At 41.0% G+C, this 23,951-nt stretch overlaps 1 protein-coding gene across 2 annotated transcripts in view; it reads left to right on the forward strand.

Moving 5' to 3' along the window:
- LOC149790761 (tissue inhibitor of metalloproteinase-like) overlaps positions 1-23,951 on the forward strand; it is a 45,288-nt gene that overhangs the window by 3,221 nt on the left and 18,116 nt on the right. The window lies entirely within an intron of this gene.

Here is a 23,951-nt window from a genome sequence, read left to right on the forward strand (position 1 = left end):
CACACCAGCTGCGTGGAGAGGGGGGATCTGCTGCACGGACAACAGCTGATTCTCCGTACCACCCTGCCCAGGCTTCATAGCTCCACTGGAGAGGACACTGCAGCGTCGTCGTACGGCGTCGGCACAACACGAGAAGTAGCAGTTTACCGGTTCTAAGTCAAAGCTCGATTGGCGTAGAGCTTGGCGCCAGGGGTTACTTCTGACGGTGGGAGAGATCATCAGGTCTCACTGGACAGCTACCGCCCGCCTCAAGCTGGGCAGCCCCCAGTCAGTAAGGTGTTGCCCGCCATGGCCTGCCTGCTTCACTGGGTGCGTGGAGCTTAGAGAACCATCTCAACAAGTGGGCCACAAAACTCCGCACCAGGAAAGACTAAAAGAAGAAATAAGAAGACTCCAACTCTTCGTTTTGCAACCTGGAACATCAGGACCATGTGTCCTGGATTGATCGCTGACCTACAGCAGATCGACGATGCACGGAGGACTGCCGTCATTGACAGAGAACTTTCCCGACTGAACATTGACATTGCCTGCCTCCAGGAGATCCGACTGGCTGACAGCGGCACCATCAGGGAAGCCAATTACACGTTCTTTTGGCAGGGGAAGCCCTCGGATGAACCTAGGCAGCATGGTGTAGGCTATGCCGTAAAGAACACACTAATCTCCTTCATTGAACCTCCATCATCAGGTACTGAGAGAATCCTTGCCTTCCGGCTGTCAACATCCTTAGGCCCGGTCAACATCTTCAACGTGTACGCCCCAACCATCTGCTCCACCTACGAGGAGAAAAACAAGTTTTATGAGGCTCTGGATCAGGCAATATCCAGTATCCCCAACAATGAAAGCCTTTACTTACTAGGAGACTTCAATGCTAGAGTGGGAGCTGACCATGAGGCCTGGTCTACCTGTCTCGGCTTTTACGAAAGGGGCAAGATCAACGAGAATGGTCAGCGACTGCCGGAGATGTGCTGCTCCCACAGCCTATGTGTAACCAACACTTTCTTCAAATGCAAGGAGATCCACCAGGTGTCGTGGAGACATCCATGTTCACGCCACTGGCACCAGCTAGACCTCGTCATCACCAGGCGTGCAGAATTGGCCAGTGTCCTCCTCACCCGCAGCTACCACAGTGCCGATTGTGACACGGACCATTCCCTCGTGGGAATATTACCCAAGAAGCTGCACCAAGCCAAGAAGAAAGGTCACCCACGCATCAACACCTGCTGTGCAAGCAACCCAGAGAAAACACAGCAGTTCATCAGCAAACTGAAGGAAGCCCTCACCAAAGTGACACCTGATGACACCATTGACTCCAAGTGGTCCCATATCCGTGACGCTGTGTACAATTCAGCCATCACAGCTTACGGGAAGAGAGAGCGAAAGAATGTCGACTGGTATGAGGCAAACTGGGAGGAGATGGAGCCGGTGACTGAGGCAAAGTGGAAAGCCCTCCTGGCATACAAGGCTGCACCTAGCCCCAGAACACTACAAGCCCTCAGGATTGCAAGGAACAACGCCCAGAAGACTGCCCGCCGCTGTTCCAACACCTACTGGCTGAACCTTTGCAACAGTATACAGACAGCTGCTGACATCGGGGATACAAGAGGAATGTATGAGGGTATCAAAAAGGCGACAGGCCCCAACAGCTACAAGACCGCCCCCCTCAAGTCCAAGACGGGCGAAGTCATCACAGACCAGGGGAAACAACTGCAGCGATGGGTTGAGCACTATCTCGAGCTATATGCAACCCAAAACAATGTCACTGGAACTGCCCTGGACGCCATTCCAGACCTGCCTGTCATGGAGGAGCTAGACACACAGCCCACCCTGGAAGAGCTCGGAAAAGCCATCGATTGCCTTGCCTGTGGGAAGGCTCCTGGAAGCGACGGCGTTCCGCCTGAAGTCCTCAAGAGCGGAAAACCAGCACTGCTCCAGCCACTACACACACTCCTCTGCCTTTGCTGGGAACAGGGATACATCCCACAGGACATGCGTGACGCCAACATCGTCACTTTGTACAAAAACAAAGGAGACCGTAGCGACTGCAACAACTATCGGGGCATCTCCCTCCTCAGCATCGTTGGAAAGGCTTTCGCCCGTGTTGCCTTGGCGCGCTTGCAAATCCTAGCCTCCCGCGTCTACCCAGAGTCCCAGTGTGGATTTCGAGCCGGCAGGTCAACTGTAGACATGATCTTCTCACTACGTCAGCTGCAGGAGAAGTGTTGCGAGCAGCAGATGCCCCTCTACATTGCCTTCATAGACCTGACGAAGGCGTTTGACATGGTTAGTCGGAGTGGACTCTTCAGACTCCTGCAGAAGATCGGCTGCCCCCAACGTCTGCTTGCTGTCATCATGCGGTTCCACGAGAACATGCACAGCACAGTGTGCTTCAATGGCGCAACATCTGAAGCATTCCCAGTCTTCAGCGGAGTCAAACAAGGCTGTGTCCTTGCGCCGACGCTCTTTGTCATCTTCTTCTCCATGCTTCTCCAGTACGCATTCAAGGACTGCAGCGAGAGAGTGTACATCCATACCAGGGCTGACGGCAAGCTGTTCAACATCGCCCGACTCCGTGCTAAGACTAAAGTCACAGAGGTACTCATCCGTGAATTGCTCTTCGCCGACGATGCAGCCTTGACATCACACACGGAAGATGGACTGCAGCAGCTGGTATGCCGCCTCTCCCATGCTTGTAAGGAATTTGGACTGACCATCAGTTTTAAGAAAACGAACTTCATGGCGCAGGACGCAGACTCCCCTACCTCTGTCACCATCGATGGTACAACTTGGAAGTTGTCGAGAACTTCACATACCTCGGGTCTAACATCTCCAGCTCACTCTCCATTGATTCTGAGGTGAACGGCAGGATTGCCAAGGCAACAGCAGTGATGGCCAGACTTAACCAGAGAGTCTGGAACAACCCCAACCTCACAGAGAAGACCAAACTGCGCGTCTACCAAGCCTGCGTACTCAGCTCACTTCTCTTCAGCAGCGAAACATGGACCACCTATGCAAGACACGAGAGGAAACTCAACAGCTTCCACCTGAGATGTCTGCGGCGCATTCTGCACATCCAATGGCAGGACAAAGTACCCAACACAGAAGTTCTAGAACGCGCCAACATGAACAGCATGTTCTCCATTCTCAGCGAGAGGCGCCTTCGCTGGCTTGGCCATGTCAAAAGAATGGACCCAGGTCGCATTCCCAAGGATCTGTTATATGGGGAGTTAGCAGAAGGTGCACGACCAACTGGACGACCACATTTGCGTTACAAAGATGTTTGCAAGAAGGATATGAAGACAGCAAGCATCAATGTCAACGACTGGGAGAGCTGTGCAAACAACCGTTCCAGCTGGAGCCTAGCTGTCAGGCAGGGAGTTCAAAACGTAGAGGAAGAGAGAAGAATAAAACAAACTGAAAAGAGAGCTAGAAAGAAGGATAGACCAAAGCTTACTTTGGAGCTACGCCATTGTCTCCCGTAGACGGACGGATGCCAAGAGATTAAAACAAGGTCCCGGCACTCTGGGGAAAATGGAAATTTAACATTGTGGAGCTGTTTAGGGACAATGGGAATTAACATAGGGAATTTTAACATGGATGGGTCTATAGAGGGACAAAAAGTATTGGGCCTGTCTAGTGAGAATGAAAAAGATACATTACAGGGAAGGTGACGTCACGGTACCGACGATTGGCAACAATGTAGCAAGGGGCTGACCTCAATCGGGACCAAATAGCAGGAAAAAACCTAGAACGCTTGGCGTGAACAGGACTGGCGGGACAGAGACATTGATAACACATACAACAGACAAACATGCAAACATAAACGGCTATACAACCGACTAAAAATATTTAGGCAAAGAAGCAAATCTTTTCGAGGCATATGACTGGCCCTGAAAAAGGCCTTTGGGTTCTTCTATTTTCTCCAGTTCTTCCGCCATTTCCTCACTTTTTCAATCATTCCTTTCTTCTTCTTTTTTGCCTCTGGCATCCCGTCAGGATGGTCCATCAATCTAAATTTCTCCTGGACCTTCATCCAGTTTTGATTTAGTCTGTCAAAGCTCTCTTTTTTCTTCCAGTTTTCTTTGTTCTTCCTTTCTTTAGACCACCTGTCTTTTATCTTCTTCACTTCTTTTCTATCACTTTTTCATTAGTTCTTCTGTTTTGTTTAGCTGGCCCAGACCCCACTTCACAAAGGACCACGCTATCCAATGCAATATATCTTCTAAAAACACTTTACTTTCATCACATTATAAAGGGCCTCCTTCAAGGTACCCACCTTTACATATGGAGGTTGAATGAAGCCTCGTAACGTTTCTACGTCCTCTTCGATCATGCCTTGCACCAGATCCCTGGCTACTTTCAGGCTGGTCACTTGACTTGTCATAAAGTCTTTGGTAACTTGATACCTCAATTCATGTTGTAGCCTTTCCACCACATAGGCGTTATCCACCATCCAGTACCAAATGTGTTTCAACTTGTTAACAACTCTATTGCCATCCTCTTTTATTCTGTGTAGAATGGCGTGATCATCATCATCATCATCATCATCATCATCATCTTTAAGTTATAGACGTAAGTGCCCATACGGGCATGCACGTCTGTTTAATATCCGAAACATAGTATTTAATTGGTCGTGGGGAGCGGAATGGTGCCACACTCCCCAGACATTACTGTGCATAGAAGGCACTATTTAATTGAGTTGTCAGGTCTTGAGTCAATAAGACTGGCTTCATAGACCCTAGCGACCTGAATGTAAGCCTATACTCGAGTAGGGATAGTCCCAACACACACTCGAGTTAAAGTTCGTAATTCAGTCTGCATTTACTGCGCCAGGTGTTGACCAAGCAGTACGTGACGCCAGTAGCGATTGATCGCCACTATGAGGGGACACCTATGTTTTTTTAATTATTTGTTCATGAAGAGAGGAAAAAGTGCCTCTCCTTCATGTAATTAATATGTGCTAGGCACATTTATTAATTTAATGTCCGACAGTGGCAAGGAAGAAGGTTCGGTCAGGGAGACCTCCTTGCCAAAAGGTTACTCAATTTTCGTCTTGACGGACTTTTTGAGATATATTGGAAATATATTCTGTGCTGTTTTAATTACGGATAGTACCGCACCAGTGTCCGCTTAATAAAAGTCTGTAGGGTTATTATAACTGTATCCAGTTTGTCTGATTTGGATGGGGTGATTTTTTTTGAGTTCACCCTTTTACGTATGGTTATTTTAAGCTTTCCTAGGCTGGTTGGCTGCCGCATTGTGCATCCGGGCATGATGTTCCTTGGGGTTGGACCACCTTATAGGTATTAATTTTGGGGTTATAGTAAGTTTTCTTATCTTGTTAGACTTTGCCGTATTATGCAGCAGGGCCTGATGGTCATGGGTTGTATAGACCAGATTATATATTCTAGTTGTTTTTGGGTCTTATATAGGTGTTCTAATTGTTTTTAGTGCCTCGAAGAGAGGTTCTGTCTTAGTTCCATAGCGTTGGTTGTACAACAGATAATCTGCGGTCACCTTGTGGTAGGAAACGATGTTAGTGTCCTTAATTTCATGATGTAGAATGTTGATGCCCATAAAAAATAATTAATAGAAGAAAAACATTTTGTTTTGGTTTTATTTAGTATTTTATTTTGTTTAAAGAAAACAAAAATTAAATAAGCATTAAAAAAAAACTAGATTAAGGATTATTACAGGTTATTGTTTCTATATGTGTGGGTTTTATGGTTGTTTGATTTATTTTCCTTGTTTTATTGATGTTTTTATTTTATTTTCAGGATAAGTATACTTTATTAAGACAGACATCTTTGCTAAATACTCTTGTCGCTAAGACATGTCAAAGACATCTGGTCTTATTTATTCCTAGTTTTAAGTTTATTAGCCTGTCTACTAGTTATGATAATTGTTTCTGTTTTGTTTTATTTATGTGATGCTATTTTATTTCAGGCTAGGTCTATTTTAATAAGACATATCTTTGCCGAATGCTCGGGTGGTAAAACACGTCAAAAACACCTGAACTTATTTATTCCATAATTTTAAGTTTATTAGCCTGTCTACTGCTTTGGATAATTGTTTCTATTTTGTTTTATTCATGTGATGTTATTGTATTTCAGGCTAAATCGATTTTAATAAGACATATATCTTTGCGGAATGTTCAGGTCTCTAAGACATGTCAAAGACATCTGAACTTATTTATTCTCTACTTTTAAGTTTGTTAGCCTGACTACTAGTTATGGTAGGTTTGTACTTATTTTGTTTTGTTTATTATCCTAGATAGAGTTATTTATATGATGTTATTTTCAGGATAAGACAGATATGTTTACCGAATATTCGGGTCCCTAAGACGTGTCATAGACATCTAATCTTATTATTCCTTGCATTTGGCTTGTTAGTTTGTCTCCTAGTTGTAAATAATTAGACGGTATTTATTCGTTCTTTTGTTTAAATCCCACCATTTTCCCAATGTCGGTAAGGAAATTTATAAAATTTTTGTAAGTAGTGCCCTTGTTTTGGTTTTGTTCTTTGATGAATTCAGGATAGGTATCTAGGGACCATATTTTCTTTTGTTTAGTCATAAAGCTAGTTCGTTGGTTTCTATGCTTAATACATGCTCTAAGTCTTCTTAGAGTGGGCAGTGTGGGCATTTGCCATTTGAGTTTGTGATGCTTGTCAAATGTTTCCCATAGCTGGTGGCTAATTTAGTTTTGCCAATTATTACCCTACTGAGAAGGTTTTGGTCCTGTCTTCTAACGAGTTGCGATGGTTTGTTATGTCTTGTGACCTTGTTTAGTTTGGAGTATAACTTGTGTCCCTTTTTGCTGCTTTCCATAGTTGTTGCCATTTACTGTCAATTTTAATTCTGATAATACTGTACAATTCATGGACGCTGTAGTATAATGCTTCTGAGCTAGGTTCGTGTAGATTTTGTTTATCTACTTGATCTGCTTTATCGTTACCTGTTAGTCCGATGTGGGAGGGCACCCACATGAAGTCTATTTTTTGTTTGTTATGTTATAGTTGTTTAATTAAGTGATTGGTTTTCATCAGAACGTTGCTTCTTGTGATAGAGTGGTTTGATTTAATCGAGTTGATGACGCTAAGAGAGTCGCTAATGATAACTGCTTGTTTAGTGTTTGTTAGCTGGATCCAGTTTTGTTCGGATTTGTAATTTTGGAGCCATTGGTGTATATCTTGGTGTACCCTATGTATCTTTCTTCTAGTTCGGTTAATATTTGTGTCCTTTTATCATGTGCCTGCTCTTGTTTGTTGCCATAAGAAAGGGCTGTTGTGTTACAATTTGGGTTACCTCCGGTCCAAGGTGTTGGGTCAGGGTAATTACATTGCTCAGCTTGTAATGAAGGTAGGATAAGATCTCTGGTTAGCTCATGTATTTTGTTTGCACCGTGTGGTTGTGGTACTAGTTTTCTACTGAAAGGGATATGACTTTGACAATTTTCCTGGTGGGGTGGCTAGTTTTGTGAATTGAAACTCGTGCGGCATATCTTAATATGCTTTCATTTCTTCTTAGTATCAGTGGTAGTTCTCCTGAATTTGGAGCTCCTCTAGGGAGGTTGAATTTAGTCCTCCAGTGCAAATAATTAGTGCCTTTTTGCATGGAATCTAGTTTGTTAAGTGTTGATTGTTAGCTAATGCATATACTTGCCATCCGTAATTTATTTGGGATCTTATAACTGACTTGTATACTGTTAAAAGGGTTTCTTGATTGGCTCCCCACGTAGTTTCCTTGAGGTTTCTTAGTAGGTTTAGATCAGGTTTACATTTAATGTGGTGTTTCCATGTTAGGTTTTCATCAAGGAACATTCCAAGGAATTTGGTTACCTTGGTGAATATTAATAATTTCCCTTGTAGGTATAATTTTGGGTACTCTGTGTTAGTCCGATTATGTGGGGAGAACATATTTGCTTCTGTTTTAGTGTCAGAGATTTTAAAACCCCATTTACTAGCCCAGCGACCTATCAAGCTTAGACTATTTTGAATGTGCTCTATGCCCTTTTGACTGGACGGATTTCTTGCTTTCCAGCCAGCCTGTGTTAAATTAATGTCAATTGCGCCCGTTTGAGCATGTTCGACGAATTGTGCTAGCAAAGCTAGCTTATTAACTGATGTTGGGGCCTTCAGGTAGTGGGCCTAGGTAATCCCTAACGACCTGAATGTAGGGCCGTCATAAGTGGGAATGAATCCAACACGCACTCATGATAGAAAAAAGTTGGTATTCAGTTGCGATTGAACGCACCAGGTGTCAACCCAAACAGTAAGTAACGTCCGTTACAATTGTTTGGCAGCGATCACGTCACATTAGGACACCTGGTGTTTTGACGGGTTGAACTGGTTCCACATCTCCGTCAATATACGATGTCCGAGAGAGGCAAGGAAGGCAAGGAACTTGGCAAGCCGGCCAGGGATGTCGTGTACTCCCAGAAACGCCAGCCCGTACATTTTTCAAATCTAGTCCAGTTATTCTAATGGACAGTAAAAAATACCAATAATATTTTTTAGCCACCTGTGCAATTAGATCAAATCCAACAAGTCTAAACATTTCCTACTTCTAAGCGACATATAAAAAGTTTGGTCATTATTAGGTCAAAAAAGTTTTAAGTTTTGATGTGGCAATCCAATGGATCAAGTTTGTGTAAATATAGTTTTATCAAAATCTGATACCAAGCCAAAATGATTCCCTAAATATAAGAGGCAATTTGGAGCCCTGAGAAGGGCTTTTTATGTATGCAGCCTGAAGGCGTCCCTGCGGTTCTCGTAATCCCAGGTGACAGACGGAGTGTGTTTGTCATCGTATTCTTCTGTGGGAAATGCCTCATACCCACGGATGATTGACAACCCAGTGGCGAGTTTTACAAGGGTGGTAAGCGGGCAATTCTCATAGCCTTTTGGATAGTGCTTAAGTGTACGTTGAGCGAATAACCATTGTTGGGTGTTGGGCTGCTTCATTGGTTGCAGAGATCTCTAGACCATATACTTTAGAGAACTGATGAAATGTTTGGCCTTTTTGGTATTAGTTAGAGTATCTTGGCAACCCAACCTCGCGGCGCATTGCTCGACTGTAGCTCCTTCTCCATCCTTGTCCTTTCCTCCTTCCGCTCTTACCATAGGTTTTGCTGAGTGCTTTTCTTTTTCAATTTGTAGCGGTTTCTCAGTCATGGTGGTAGCTTCCCTTGTGGCTATGTCCATCTGCGTTTCAGCATCGTTCTTTTTGTTTGGCTGCTGAACTCTATTCTGGGTGGAAATAGACGTAGTTCTAATCATTTGGGGTGCCTTTACCGGGTGTTGGTGGCCTTGTATACCGCCTAAGTTAGTAGCCGGAGTAACGGAGTGGCTAGTCGCCTCGTTGTGGGCAGGTTTCCTTCTTTGGTTACTTTTCCTATTGCTTGTCTTCCATTTGGCAAAACAATAGTCTCCTTCTCCGATGTAAAGGTCTGCACCCTCAGTGTTAGAGTCACAGACTAGTAATAATATTATTGTTTTTCCTCCTGCTCTTACACTCCAATTAGAAGATTTATTTTTACCAAGAGCCATAATGGCTGTTAGTGCTGGAGCTGGTATTACTGCGATAGCTGGTAGCCATCTTCGATCCACGCCTTGTACGCTTTGTGTTGCAGTATTGATTTCCGTCACTGTTGTGCTGTCTAGCTCTGTCAAACGTAAATAAATCCTGCTTTCCATGATAATGATGAGATTTGATTAGCGTCGCTTGCGTACACGTGCGACGATTTAAATTCCGCAATAGCGGGCTAATTAATTGTTCGAGTGGGACGGAAAAAGAGCTTCATCCCCCAACGCTTTAATGCCCACAAAGTGTGCTAATTAGTTGTGTCCGATTTCGGGATAATGTAATCCCACGGGACAAACGACGATCGGGAATAGCAAAACCCAAGCTCATCGTTTTTAGTCTGTATCAATTGCTTCGTTTATTGGGGAATTACAACCCACTTATAGCGCTACCCCAGTACCATGATGGCACGTTCATCGGGTTAGTATGTTTAATACGTGCTAGCATAGTATGACTGAATGTCTGGTTGAGGGTAGGAAGGTAGGGGTATAAATAGGAAGTGAGCTGTTTCTGACATATAGAGTTAATTTTGATCCCTAATTTCCATAGTAGATAGCGTCTTGCTGAATTTTTAAAGATTGTATCTGTGCTGTTGGATATAGTGAGAAAAAATAAAAAGAATTATATATATATATATATATATATATATATATATATATATATATATATATATATATATAATTTTTTGTGTGGAATATATATTGTTTTGTTTGTGATTATGTTCTACTTTATTTTCGTAGGGTTTTTATTTGTATCATTTGATAATTTATGGTTCTAAGTGGAGTGGATTAAGGGAATGATCATAAAGGGTTAAATATTTCCTTGTTTGCCAATTTCTTTCAGGAAAAATAGGATATTATTATATGTACAATTGATGTTAGGGTTACTGGACGACAGGAATTCCGAGTAGGTCGTTGGCGATCCTATGTGTTTTTGATTTGTCTTAAATATGTTCCGTTTTGCTTGTTATTTGTTGCACTTATTAAATACATGAGGTAAATCTTCTGGGGTGGGACAATGTGGGCAATTCACACCTCTAACGTTGTTAATATGGATGTATTTTCCAAAAATGCTGGCTAATAATGTATTTCCAGTTTTGATTCTGTTGATAACTTTCTGGTTTTGTTTGTTGTCCAGAGTCTTCGCTTTTATATTCCTGGATACTTCCTTTTGTATGAGGTAAAGTTTGCGACCTTTTGTACTATTGTCCCATTCTTGCTGCCATTTCCCTAGAATGTTATTCCTGATTATGCTATGCTATTCTTTGCAGCTGTACTGGAGTATGATATGGTTTCTTTCTTAAACTTTGTTTTTAGCTGCTTGGCCAGCTTTTTTGTTTACTGGGATGTTGATATGGGACTGTACCCACATAAATTCGATTATCCTGTCCTTGTTTTCCTTTGTCTCTGTAACAGGTTTGTCTCTTTGACGAAATTGTCGCGGCAGGTGGAGTTCCCGGATGTCAGTGATTTTAAGACACTTAGCGAGTCACTGATAATTTGTGCTTTGCAAATGTTTGTCGATTTCACCCATTTAATGGATTCAATTATTATTATTATTATTATTATTATTATTATTATTTTTTTTTTTGGGGGGGGGCACCAGACAGATGCCCCCCCCCCCCACTTGTCCAAAACATAAAAGGTGTGTTATGTGTAATTGTGTCCCCCCCTTCACATGTGTTGTTTGTCTACTTTATTCAAAAGAATTTCGGTCAAAAAAATTTTTAAGAATTTTGACGGGGTATTTTTGATTTCCCTAATGTATTCTATAGGGTTGTTCATCCGAATAGGTTTCAATCACCTAACTCGGGATTCCTTCTCTATTCTTTTTAGTTGACTTTGGCTAGAGGTCTCATAATATCCCATGTTTGCTATTTATTTATATGCTATATTTTATGTGTGCTATACCTTGCTTTTGTGTCGGGATAGCTATCTTTTTCAAATTTGTCCCAATTGTTCTAAGATCGTTATTATTGGATCAAATTTTTAAAATTTTATTTATTTAGTCTGGTTAGATATTTTTGAATTTGGGCGAAGTAACAGTGTACTAAGGTTTTACAGAGAACTTTTTTTCCTAATGTATCATGAGTGTTATATGATGTGATGTTCTTCGCATTACTAGTTTTGGGAAATGAGGTCAGCTGTGTTCGGGTGGTGTCAATACTCTCTTTATTTTTTATGTATATCTCCCAACTCGAATTAGGCTGCCTCTTTTTATTTATTAGTTTATTGCCAAAGTAAGGGAGCTGTATAGTAAGAAGGTATTACTATAAGAAGAGAAAGATTTGGAACTTGGTTTTCATGTATTGTTGTGTGAGTGTATTCCCTATGGGGACATTTTTCCGGACTCTTTCATAGACCTGTTCACTTCGCGTGGCGCCATGTGACATAGCCCTATGATGTCATTATCACGTACTTTTCCCCATAGGGGTCCCTGTTCCCCATCTAAATAGTAATTTGATTTTAGGATAGACCCATAAAGGCAGACATAGTACTTGAAAAAATTTAATTAATTAAATTTTTGAGAGAGAAAAAATAAATAAATTATTTTACATTTTAGTTAAGTTAATTGATTATCTTTTGTGGCTTCAGTTATGGCCCAGAATTCTGCTGTGTAAATTGAGCAGTTATCTGGGAGTCTAGCTCCAAGCTGTATGTATTTTTCCGGTACTACTATAGTGGCTGCTGTTCTGATAGGATTGTTTGTTTTTGATCCATCGGTGTAAATCTTAATATAATCTTGATATGAGTTTTCTATGTTAGAGAGTATTGTAGATCTTATCTCTAGAGGTATGTCATTTTTAGGTCCAATCCTGGTTGCGTTGAAATTGATATGCACTGTGTTGCAGGTCCATGATATGGGATCAGGGTATGCGATTTGTTCAGGTTGTTTGGAATTTCAAGATGTTTGGTTAATTCATGAATCTTCTTTCCTCATGGTGTCACCGGGACTAATTTACGTCTGAAGGGGATGTTACATTTTGCTACACAGATCTTGGTTGGGTATAAGTCTTCATGGATCGATAATCTGGACGCATATCTTAGTAATAGTTCTTCTCTTCGAAGACGAAGGGGGGTGGGTTCTCCTGTTAGGATTTGTATTTCCTCTCTTGTGATATTGTTATACACACCTGTGCATTTCCGGAGGGCTTTTGCATGAATGTTGTCTAGCCTTTTTAACAGGTACGACTTCGACGAGGCAAACACCTGGCACCCATAATCCAACTTAGATCTCATTAACGATCTGTATAGGATTAAGAGGGTATCATGGTCTTCTCCCCAACTTAATCCTTTAATGTTTTTGAGGAGGTTACATTTTCTAACAAGCTCCTGGATATGATATTTCAAGGTGCGATGCTCATCAAGGTACATACCTAGGAATTTGGTGACTTTTTCGAACTTAAGTTGTGTATCTTGAATGTATAGGATTGGGTACTTAATTTTGATATTGGTTCTAGGTGTAAGTAGAATTCCTAGCGAATTTTTCCTTCAGATTTTGAAGCCCCATTTATCGGGCCACTTTCCAATCTGTTTTAAGTTCGATTGGATTTCGCTTATAATTTTGTTGCCCTCCATATACCACTGTCGTCTGCAAATTGGGATAAATTTATTTTACTGAGGTCAACAGCGCGCATCAGATCATTAATCATAATATTGAAGAGGGTAGTACTTAGGACACTGCCTTGAGGAGTGTCATTTTCTAATACTTGGTTGTCCGAATATTAGTTTCCATTTCTTGTCCTAATTTCTCGACCGGTGAGGAAGGTATATATACTTTGGTGCATACGGCCGTTGGTACCGTAGTGGTTTAGTTTCGCAATTAGGCCATTAATTCAGGAAAATCGTTATTAGTTTTCGGTCGCATTTCCTTTTAGCAGTAAATGTTAATTTAACACTAGATTCCAGCCGGAATAATTGATGTAGAGTGGACCTTTTGTTGCGAAAGTCACTTTGATGTTTTGAAGTTAGGTTGTTGCATTTCAAGTAATGTTTAAGCATGTTGTTCATAGTTTCTGTCACTTTACATATATTGTCTGTGAGGGAGACTGGCGTACAGAAATTTATTTCTGTAGGGTCTTTTCCTGCTTTTGGAAAAGAAATAACTATTGCTTGTTTCCACTTGTTAGTGATTTTTCTGTTTTCCAGTAAGTGTTGATGAGGTCCAGCATTTTGGTTTCCATAATTTCCGGTTTTTCTTGTGTAATTGGTATCCTTGGTTGTCTTCCCCTGGTGAGGTTGTTTTTATTTTTATTTTTCAGGGCAGAACTTCATTCATGTATGGTAAACTCTAGATTTAGAGGGCTGTAGTCAATTCTCAAGTCGGTAAATAGTTCGGGGTATTTCTGCTCCACAACATTCCCGTATGTTTGGAAGTTTGGAACCAAACAGAATGGTTTTTACTACTGCTCATCTTGCAAAAATGTTTTGCTAACAGGTTAGCTTTATCCTTTTTGGAATATTCTCCTGTTATATTTGGCGTAGGTTGAGTAGCTTTTCCTTTCATTACCTTTATTCGGGTCCATACCTGTTTTGCATTGCTTCTATAATCCAGAGACGAGCAGTATTCTTTCCAGGTGTTCAGCTTTGCGGTGTGGATAATGCGTTTGGCTGCTTGTTCCTTGCTTTTGTATATTACAAAATACGAGGCTTGGCTGGTATGTTTAAACTTGTTCTGGGCCTTTTTCTTTTCCTTAAGGACTTGTTTAAATTCCTCAACCAACCATGGTAAGTTTTTTTTTAATACGTGGATATTATTTCCTCTCGTGTTGGGAATGCTTAAGGTAGCCGCTGACGAGAGTTCATTTATTACATTCTGGTTATATTTACTGATATACACATCTTCAAATTCATCTATTTGTATATCTTCAAGTGTAGTCCTAAATGTGAGCCAGTCTGCCTTATCTAATTTCCATTTGGGAATCCTACCTAAGTTAGTGATAGGGGTAGTTAGGTTAAGGGTGATTATTATTGGGAAATGATTGAGAAATGGTCATTCCCTAGCCTACTGGTTTGGTCCACTTCCCAGTCTGCTATTTCAGCTAATTTGGGTGTAGAGACGGTGAGGTCTTATAACTGATAACGAGCCGTTTTCCGGATTAATTCTTGTTCCGTCTCCGTTATTTAAAATGGCTAGATCTGTACTAAGCACCCATTCTAAAGTTAGTTTCCCTCTTTTATCCATATGACGACCACCCAATCTATCGATATGGGCAATGTCCCCACATATGATGTAGTTTATTTGCTTATTTGTAAGTTGTTGTTAAGTCTTGATTGTGGTGGGAGTTATAATCCCTGGATAATAAACATTGCAAATTTCAGTATCTGAGCGTCCTGTATGAATTATTACAGAATGAAATTCAAGCGAATCTGACTTGTTTATTTCTGTTTGGGTCAATCCTAATGTTGAATTGGAGATAGATTTATAAATATAAATGACTAATCCCCCTCCCTTTTTCCATTTGTTCTGTTATGTAAATAACTAGTTGTATAACCTGGGATGTTTTGTATAAATCTAGTAACACTAGACAGACGTGTCTTTTGCAGACATATGATGTCTGGTTTAATTGTTTCTTTATTTAATTTGACTATTAAGTCAGGATTGTTCGCAATTGAAAGTGACGGGTCAGCTGAAATGTAGCAGTGTTCCCCTTAGATAAAACGCTTGCGTGTATATATGGGAAGCTCCATGGCACTGGTACGCAACAAATTCGAAGCTATGTTCCTTGGAAAATACGAACTCTCTGGCAGAACATGCTATTATGAGTACTGTAAAACACATACACAGGTATTACATGATTGCCAAGGGGCTGGACCCTGGCTTAAATATGGCATTGGGGTCAAATTACGTAACGAAATTTGCCAGAACTGAATCTGTTCGTGAATACTATAATGCACGCATACATACGCCAAAACCACAAACACCTGAGTCCACACAAACAAATACAAAAATACAAATACAGACAGATAAAAAAAATATATAAACCGAAATAAATTAAATAATAACCAAGATTGAAGCGATTGCAGTTTCTGGCCCTGATAAAATACGAAAAATTAAACAATTTATCGAGGGATTTTCCAATAATAAATACGCTTCACCCTCCCCTAATATAAGCATACGTATTGTGCCACAGCTAAAACAGTTCTCACGGCAGAATGAAAATATACATACCAAGTCGTATGAGAAAGCCTGATATACTCGAACTACTGAGAACCGTATTTGTAATTAATCCAACATTTACCAATGCAACAATAACATCAGCACCAATCACCAACAAAACAACAATACAGCAACTAAAACATAATATCCAAATACCATGAGACTCGAGAAAAGCTGAAATTCTTACAGAGTTAGATAAGTGTGAATAAAACCATCTACGTCGTGTCGCATCCGATATCGCAAGTAGCGCGAATATGTATACTCGTGCAACAACACAGCAAACACAAGTACACGAATTTAAATTTAAAGGCATAGAGGCGAATTGGAAAATCACGTGGACATGCACCTATAAACCAGAAAATTACGCTCGACAACTATTGACAATTGCGGTTTCTGGAATCGTAACGGTGTTACAAAACTTTGGTCACGCTCGGATTAAGGCAGACATTTGTATGAATGCGCATCTGGTTACACCGCTTAGTCGATGCAATGATGGATTTAAAACTACGCCACCATGGATTCACAGTGGTGTCCTCTTAATCATGTACCGGATCGACACCAGCGTCATCAGTGATGAAAGTAGCAGAGACATTGAAAATATTCTCGATACACAGAATAAATACACTAATACAGGATCGGGATGGACTCTCGAAAGATGTTACAAGGTCAAGGTACATTTCTCACCTTATCAACAGTTTCCTGGATCCAGTTACATACCAACACCAGCGTGGTTCTCACCAAGATCAGTTATAAACGTAATTATATCCAGCTAGTGACAACAAAGTCCTGCCCCAAAAATATCTGCAACACCTTGGAGTACTTTTGTGGTATATAATTTCCCGTGCAGTTCTCAAAGCCACACTGAAGAAATTTGAAACACTTAATCCACGTATCGCTGTAATTTGTTGGCTTATAATAAAGGCTTTTATCTGCATGTATTATCCCAGACACGGATAGAATGAACGAACTCTGATTGATTTCTTGCTGCTGGGTGAAATGAAAGAATCAACAGTCGATATCATATGGATAAAGAATCTTGCTCGTCTCCTTAATCGACACAACAGTCATCACGGTAAAAACATCCCATGCAGACGGTGCTTGCATGTATTTAAAAACTAACAACTGTTCACTAGTCATAACTTTTTCTGTGGTGGAGTCAGTGAAAAACCAAAATTAACAGTCATGCCAGAGCCTGGTAAAACAATATTATCGAATTTACAGCAATGCAAGTAAAGACGACAGTCCCTTTTTTATCGGCGCGGATTTCGAATGTTTCAGTAAAAAGAGCTCGGATAATGTTGATATGGAGCAGACCGTGAAGTCACTGAACAAATCCCATACGGGTTCTGTTATGTAGTGGTCCGATGGGATGTTCAAACTGCAGCCACTCCTTTACTGTACCCAGAGTGCTGGCACTCTAAATATAGTTGATGTGTTTCTCAAATCGATCACGTCACGACACCAGCTGTATTCACCAACAGTCATGATAATGACGGGTGCTAACATACACGAGTTTTCGGCAGCCACTCACTGCTGAATTTGTTCAGAAGCTTTACTTCCACTGAAGAGCAAAGTCCTGGTTCAAACCTTTGCGACCACTGTTATATCACTGGTGCGTACAGAGGTGATGCAAACAACGCATGTTGTTTACAGTGGTGACTTTACCCCAAGAAAAGAATAGTTCCTGTAGTGTTTTTTAACTTGCTTGGGTACGATGGCATTTAATAAAGCAAGCAAAAGCCACATCACAAAATCGCCAATAAGCGTAATCCTCAATAGCACGGAAAGATGCATGACATCTATGCTGAGCCAATTATTGTTCATTGATTCATTACAGTCTATGAATTTGTTTTTAGACAAGGTAATACACACTTTAACCGGATAGCTCGGATTTCGCCAGCAAGCTTGGATGTCCCCGTATGATCAGATGAATACGGGCCCCAAAACATTAAAGAAGCTAAAGGTGTATCTGTTGATTGTGAAGAAAGATCTCAAACACGAACTGGAATGTCTTCGAGACCGACATGTATTCGCACACATGGCAATTATGATCCGATCAAAGAAACATCGAATGGTGTACCGATGCATGCACTAAGTTTAATTTTTCTCCTCTTGATACTCAATGACTGGTTCTTGCCAATGGAATTACCACTTACGCGATTTATCTTCATGCTGTTGTTACCGCAGGTCGTAGTTGTAGTTCCGTATCTACTAGAACGACTTGCAATTCTCCTTGCACACATACACAGCTGGGAGGTTGTGGCTCCAGTTAATAATGAGTTGGTTGTCTCAGAGTATCAATTCTTTACAAAATAGTATGCACATCTACAGACAATACTGGGTTAGTTGCACGACGTTATTGTCCACCTTTAGGCTCTACAGGTGTATAAAGATACCGAACAAATGTTTGTGTAAGAGTGTTGGCTGTGAAATCATTCTCCGAGGAACAGTGACAGTCTTTAGCCAAATGGTATTAGCTGGTTTTAATCCCGTCGTGTGACTTCATTGTTCAATGATACTATGACTAATGAAAGTTTTGTAACTGATTTCTGAAATCTTTCAGGCATCAATAATAATTCATGCGCATGTTGATGACTGCTTAACCGTTTTGCAAGAGCACGATTCAATCGTCCACGATATCCTGATCACTATGAACAATAACATGGCCGACAAGTACTCGCACATGGTGTTTGGTCAGCATCACAGACAAATATCCCAAAAATTTCTTGCTAAGATACACTTGTAACAATCGTGACCATGCGAGCGGTCTTCATGCATGAAATACGCTCTAGTGCATCGGCAATACTGGAATAACCTTTTGAAGTTATCGGCTCGGATTCGTTATATGTGCTGGCCGCATCGCCCATGGTTAGCTCGTTCTTGTGGCATTTTAGCTTGTTTATCACGAACACGACCGTGTGAAAGAAACGAAATATCATCTTGATGGAACTCATTAGGGTTTTTGACGTCAAACCAGCTATGTGAGATGTTTCTAGACACGGTAAATAAATTTGTACCAGCGCTTGTTATCTGGATACATGATATAACTTTTGCGATAAGCGAATCATACTGGTCCATGTTTGGGTTGTTCGTACGAGTTTATCTGTGACTTGAAATTGATATTTTTCGCCACGATGTGAGCACTCGATAAACAGATGCTGATCAATGTCAGTGAGAAATTTCTGCTATATTTTGGTCTTAGACAACAATGCATCCCAATCCATGCCCGGTGACGACAAGCGTGATGGACTTTGTCCTTATTCTTCGCAGTATAATGAAATATTTCAAACACATCAGCGAGGAACAACACAGTTCAACTCAGGTACATATCTTGATAGTCACAGCTTTATTTGCACTCGAATGCTGACCAAACTTTCTTTGCATATTCGTAATCTTCTTCTAAAATACTTTCATGTGTCAACGATCACTAAAATACTTCAATCGGGTGAAACTGATGTGCAGCAGATTTGTTTCAGTGACTCATCTAATCGTAGGATTAAACACCTTTCCTCGTCAGCAGGTCTGTATTGGTTGAATTGTGTCGACGGGTGATTTTGATATTCCTTCTCAGTCAGATTGCTCGCTATCTTGTCCAAGGAAGAATTCATAACATTTAGCGAACAGATCTTGATTATCGGTGAGTTTAATGCCGTGGCTACCGTTTGCATTAAGGACTTCGCTTTTCGTGGGGTAAAGTGTCAACTGTAAATCAGATGTTCTGTGTGCAGTGATCGCAAAATTTGGAACTGGGACTTTTAGTAACAAACTTTGCTCTTTATCGGTTGACTGGCTCTGCTCTTCCATTAAAGGTTTTTCACAAATTCAGCAAAACGTGGCTGCGGCGAAATCACTCATGGTGCGGTCAGTTCCGTTGACGGTGAAGTGAGGTTTGCTGGTTCTCATAGGTCCTACGTGTCTCCCTTTTCACTGCATTCACCTGGTTTTGCCTGTCCTACGGGACGGGGTCGGTCCACTCCCCCGGAGATCCCAGTCCACAAGTGTACTTGATCGTATCTCAAAGTCATGCTATCTCCTCTGGAATCATGTGCTCTCTCGGGTTTCTTCGGCTTTTTCGTAGGCTCATAAAACGTTTTCGGTATGTATCGGCGGTCAGCTGATAATGGCAATGAAGTGCCTTTCTCAGCGCGTTGAAGTCATCTGCTTAATCTATTGCTTGGTTGATGAAAAGTTCCCTAACAGCACCTTGTAGACATGCAGAGAAGTTTATCGCCCAGTGCGTCTCAGGAATCGTATGCCTGCTTACTATTTCTTAAATTGAATAAGGACATTGTCTATTGATTCCCATGCTCATTATACCTTGACATGTTTAGTCGGACAATACAGTGGTCAGTAATCCTGCGTCATCTCCAACTAAAGACTCGGCTTTCAGTCGCTATCTCTCCATTGCGAGAGCGTGAGCTCTCTCTTTCTCCCTGGAAGCCTCTTCAATCCCTGACGAAGCGCCCACTTATGACACAACCCCTCTACTGTATTAAGAATAATACGGTAGAAAGGTGGATATTTAAATGTTGAATGGCTCACTAGCCCCCAGTCAGCCTAACAACCTAACAACCTAAATACATGAAATAAGCAAAGTAAAATATATAGCAATTAGTCAATATTAATAATAAAATAGTCTATTGAAAAACTTTCCGGAAATAAACATTTCAATTACGTTTCGCTAATTAATACATTTATTTGGCCTGTTAACAAATGTATTCTTATTGCATCATAAGAGAACTAATGTCTTAATGTGAGTGTCTACTTCCAGTGAGTAGTTCCTTGTACTCATCTGTTTCAGTTCTCCTGTTTTCCCTTCTCCTTATCTCCTGTTCCCTTCCTGTGCCGCTCCAAGTACGATTCGCCTTTTTCTGTCCTCTTGCTGTACCGCTCCTTCTACTATTCTTCTTCTCCTGCACCATTCCATTACTAGTCCTTGCACTTTGCAACTCCTTGCATTATTCTCCTGCTTCCTCCTTCCCTCCGTGAGAGTAAATGCTGTCTCTACTTTTACATTGTGAGCTCTAGTTCCTCTTTCTCTTATTTTACGAGTCTCGAACGGAGTGGTCCCTTAGAATTCTTTTTCATAATTCTTATATCCTACGCTCCTTCTAAAACCACTGATTAATATCATCCAGGTACTGGGTAGATGTTTTATTGTATCATTTGTCTGTCTGAGACACTAGCTCCTCTTACTGGTAGGGTTGTAAAGTTTTCTGATTCTGATTGGCTGGTACGCCAAGTTCGATATTCGCGGCTTGACACATTTTCACAGGTACCATATGAGCGACACAAAGGGTTTAATCCCTTTAAAGCGACTAGCTGAATCAGCCGTCTGATTACTGAATAAACACACATTTGCAGACCACGTGCTGTGGGTTTTCAATGACACCACCAATGTAAAAGTCATAACTGAAGAGTAGATGTTTTTGAGTCTTAAATACATACACGTGACTTATGCACGGATATTGTTTTTACCTTTGTGCTTGCTTTGTCGATTAAGTAGTCGAGCAAGATTTGTTTTTATCCATACGTAGTGCGATATCAACTCATTTCACTCATCTATAACAAACAGTCTGAGTTCGTCCATTCTGACCATGGGGGGGGGGGATAATGCAAGCGGATGAAATCCCTTGTAGTAAGTGAACACATCAACAGCGAAACATGATTAAGTGTTTCAGAGTTCTTCAGTGTGGCTTAGGTAACCTGCAAAGGAAATTAAATATCACCAAAGTTGAGTTCAGACAGGTGTTGCTGATACTTTTGGGACTATATAATTGAATCCAAGAATGGTTGATCCGGTGAGAAATGGACCATGACTTTCGAAACTCGATCCCGTTCCTGCCTTGGTGTATTTCACCTGTGTTTCGAGAATCTTTGCAATGCCCCCCCCCCCCCCAATTTCATCACTGATGGTGTTGCTATCTTTGCGGTTTAGGATTACATGGGTACAACTGTGAATCCAGTGAGTAGTAGTTTTAAATCCTACCTTGTCACGACTAAGTGGTATCACCAGATGAACTCTAAGAACAATGTTTGCTTCAAGCACAACGTTTGCAACACCGCTACGATTCCTAGACTCAAATTTGGCAATAGTTGTCGAGCATCTTTGCTTGGCATATATGCGAGAATAATAATTGCCACGTGGTTTTCCAATTCGCCACTACTATTTTGAAATTTGGATACGGGTACTGGTGATTCCAGTGCTTTTACACGAACGTAATCAGGCGCTTGAATGGCCATAAAAGATGCGAGACGGTGACGGCGGTTTTGTTCATACTCATTTAACACTGGAAGGATGTCAACCTTTCTGCGCCACTTGGTATTCGGATATTATAAAAACCGGCAAATTGTTTAAGTTGCTATACTGCTGATTTGGTGATGATTGTTGCTGCTGCTGCAGTGGCAACTGTTGGATTCAAGATAAACATGGGTCTCCATAATTCAAGTATGTCAGCCTTTTCATACGACTTGATACGTTTTACCTGTGGCACAGTAGGTATTCTTATACTAAATGGAGGTTGAAGGGTATTTTTAGTTAGGAAATTCTGTTGAGTGCCTTTATTTCTTGTATTTTATCACAAACCCACAATTGCTTCAATGCTGGCTATTATTTATTTTTGTTTTACTGTTTCTTGTTTTATGTCTATGCATGTGCAGCCACAGCTGTTTGTGGTTTTGATTTATTTCTGCTCCCTTGATATGATTCATTAAGAAATCATCAAGGCTGGCAAAGTTGATTATGTGATTTAATTCCAATGCCACATTTAAGGAAAGGTCGTGGTCTTTGGCCATCACTTAATACCTGCGGGTGTGTTTTACAGTACACATGCAATGTTTTACTACAAAGTTGCTGTTTTCCCCAGGCAGGCAGCTTTTCATTTATTGCGTCGCAGTGCCAAGGTACATCCTATACACACACGCGAGCATTTTATCCTTTTGGCGGAAACACTACTACATTTCTTGCTTGATATTTTTAAAAGCAGTAGTATGAAATTTTCTATTTTGCATTTCCTTGGCCCTATTTAGGGCCATTCCGCGCCACTAACTCCTAGCGTCGCTTGTTGTTTACCTTTAATTTGGTCCACAGGGGTATAAACCACACGTCATCCAGTCGTTCGGATGAAAGTGCCCCAACGGGTTTAAAAAAGGCAAAATCTAACCATTCATACTACTGTGTGTGTCTGCACGTTTCGTCAGAAGAATGAACGCTTCTGCTGTATGTTCATTCATATTTAGCAGTAACTTATATATGTTCATGACTTTGAATGTTGATTTTATTTGTTCCATATTAAAGATCAATATCGGTGGAATTTCTAGTTTGGGGGTTATAAGGCTATTAATTATAAGCTCTACATCCTATGTTGTTTATATCAGATGATTTTACCTGAATGAATTATCTGAGAGCATTCCATACCTAATATGATCTGGTTGCGTTAATTCCATATTGTTTTTGGACTTCTCGTGCAGACACTGAAATATGTAGGCTCTGTATTTCCTTAATAATTTCCGGGGGAAGGTCTATTTGTGTTTTTAGCATTTATGCATCCTCATTTTTAAAAAAGGAGATTACTCGACTTTGACCTTTTGTGAATCTGCGTTGTTTCTTTTATGTGATCGTAACTGGCTGTGATTGTCCATTTCCGCCATGATAGTATCAAATTCAGCCGCTCGGATTCTTTTGTCTTCAATTGCTACCTTGTACAATTTACTGATCGTATTGAGACTGCGCTGCTTGTCCGCAAGTAATTTGGAATAGACGCGTACTAAGGAATGTAAGTACGCTCAATTGTATTTCACGATCAGCGAGGATGTCTTTTCATTTCACAGTTATTGTTCCGCTTCCATTTTGTTTCACGCCGGTAAGACTGAGGGACTGTCATCGTGCTTCATTCAACAGTACAATCGCTATTTTAAATTGCACGACAGGCAACCTTGTCCAGCCTCATCATCAAGAGCACACGGAATACGTACACGTACTCCTGACCAATTACCCTTTTGCACTGGTGCAATGATCATACAGTTATAAAAAAAATATCTGTCTAGGGAATGCATACATCTCCGGCAATTGTGGGTTCTGGTGGTTTGGCACCCCTCTCATACAAATACACACCGATTTCAGAAGAACACTTGATATCTAAAGATCGTCTTGCCAGATAACCTTTACCCGAAAAAGTGTATCATTGCTGAATGACAATCGAGATTGTTTTTG

The sequence above is a fragment of the Sinohyriopsis cumingii genome, chromosome 10 (assembly GCF_028554795.1).
Source record: "Sinohyriopsis cumingii isolate HCF-2022 chromosome 10, ASM2855479v2, whole genome shotgun sequence".
Classification (NCBI taxonomy): Eukaryota; Metazoa; Mollusca; class Bivalvia; order Unionida; family Unionidae; genus Sinohyriopsis; species Sinohyriopsis cumingii.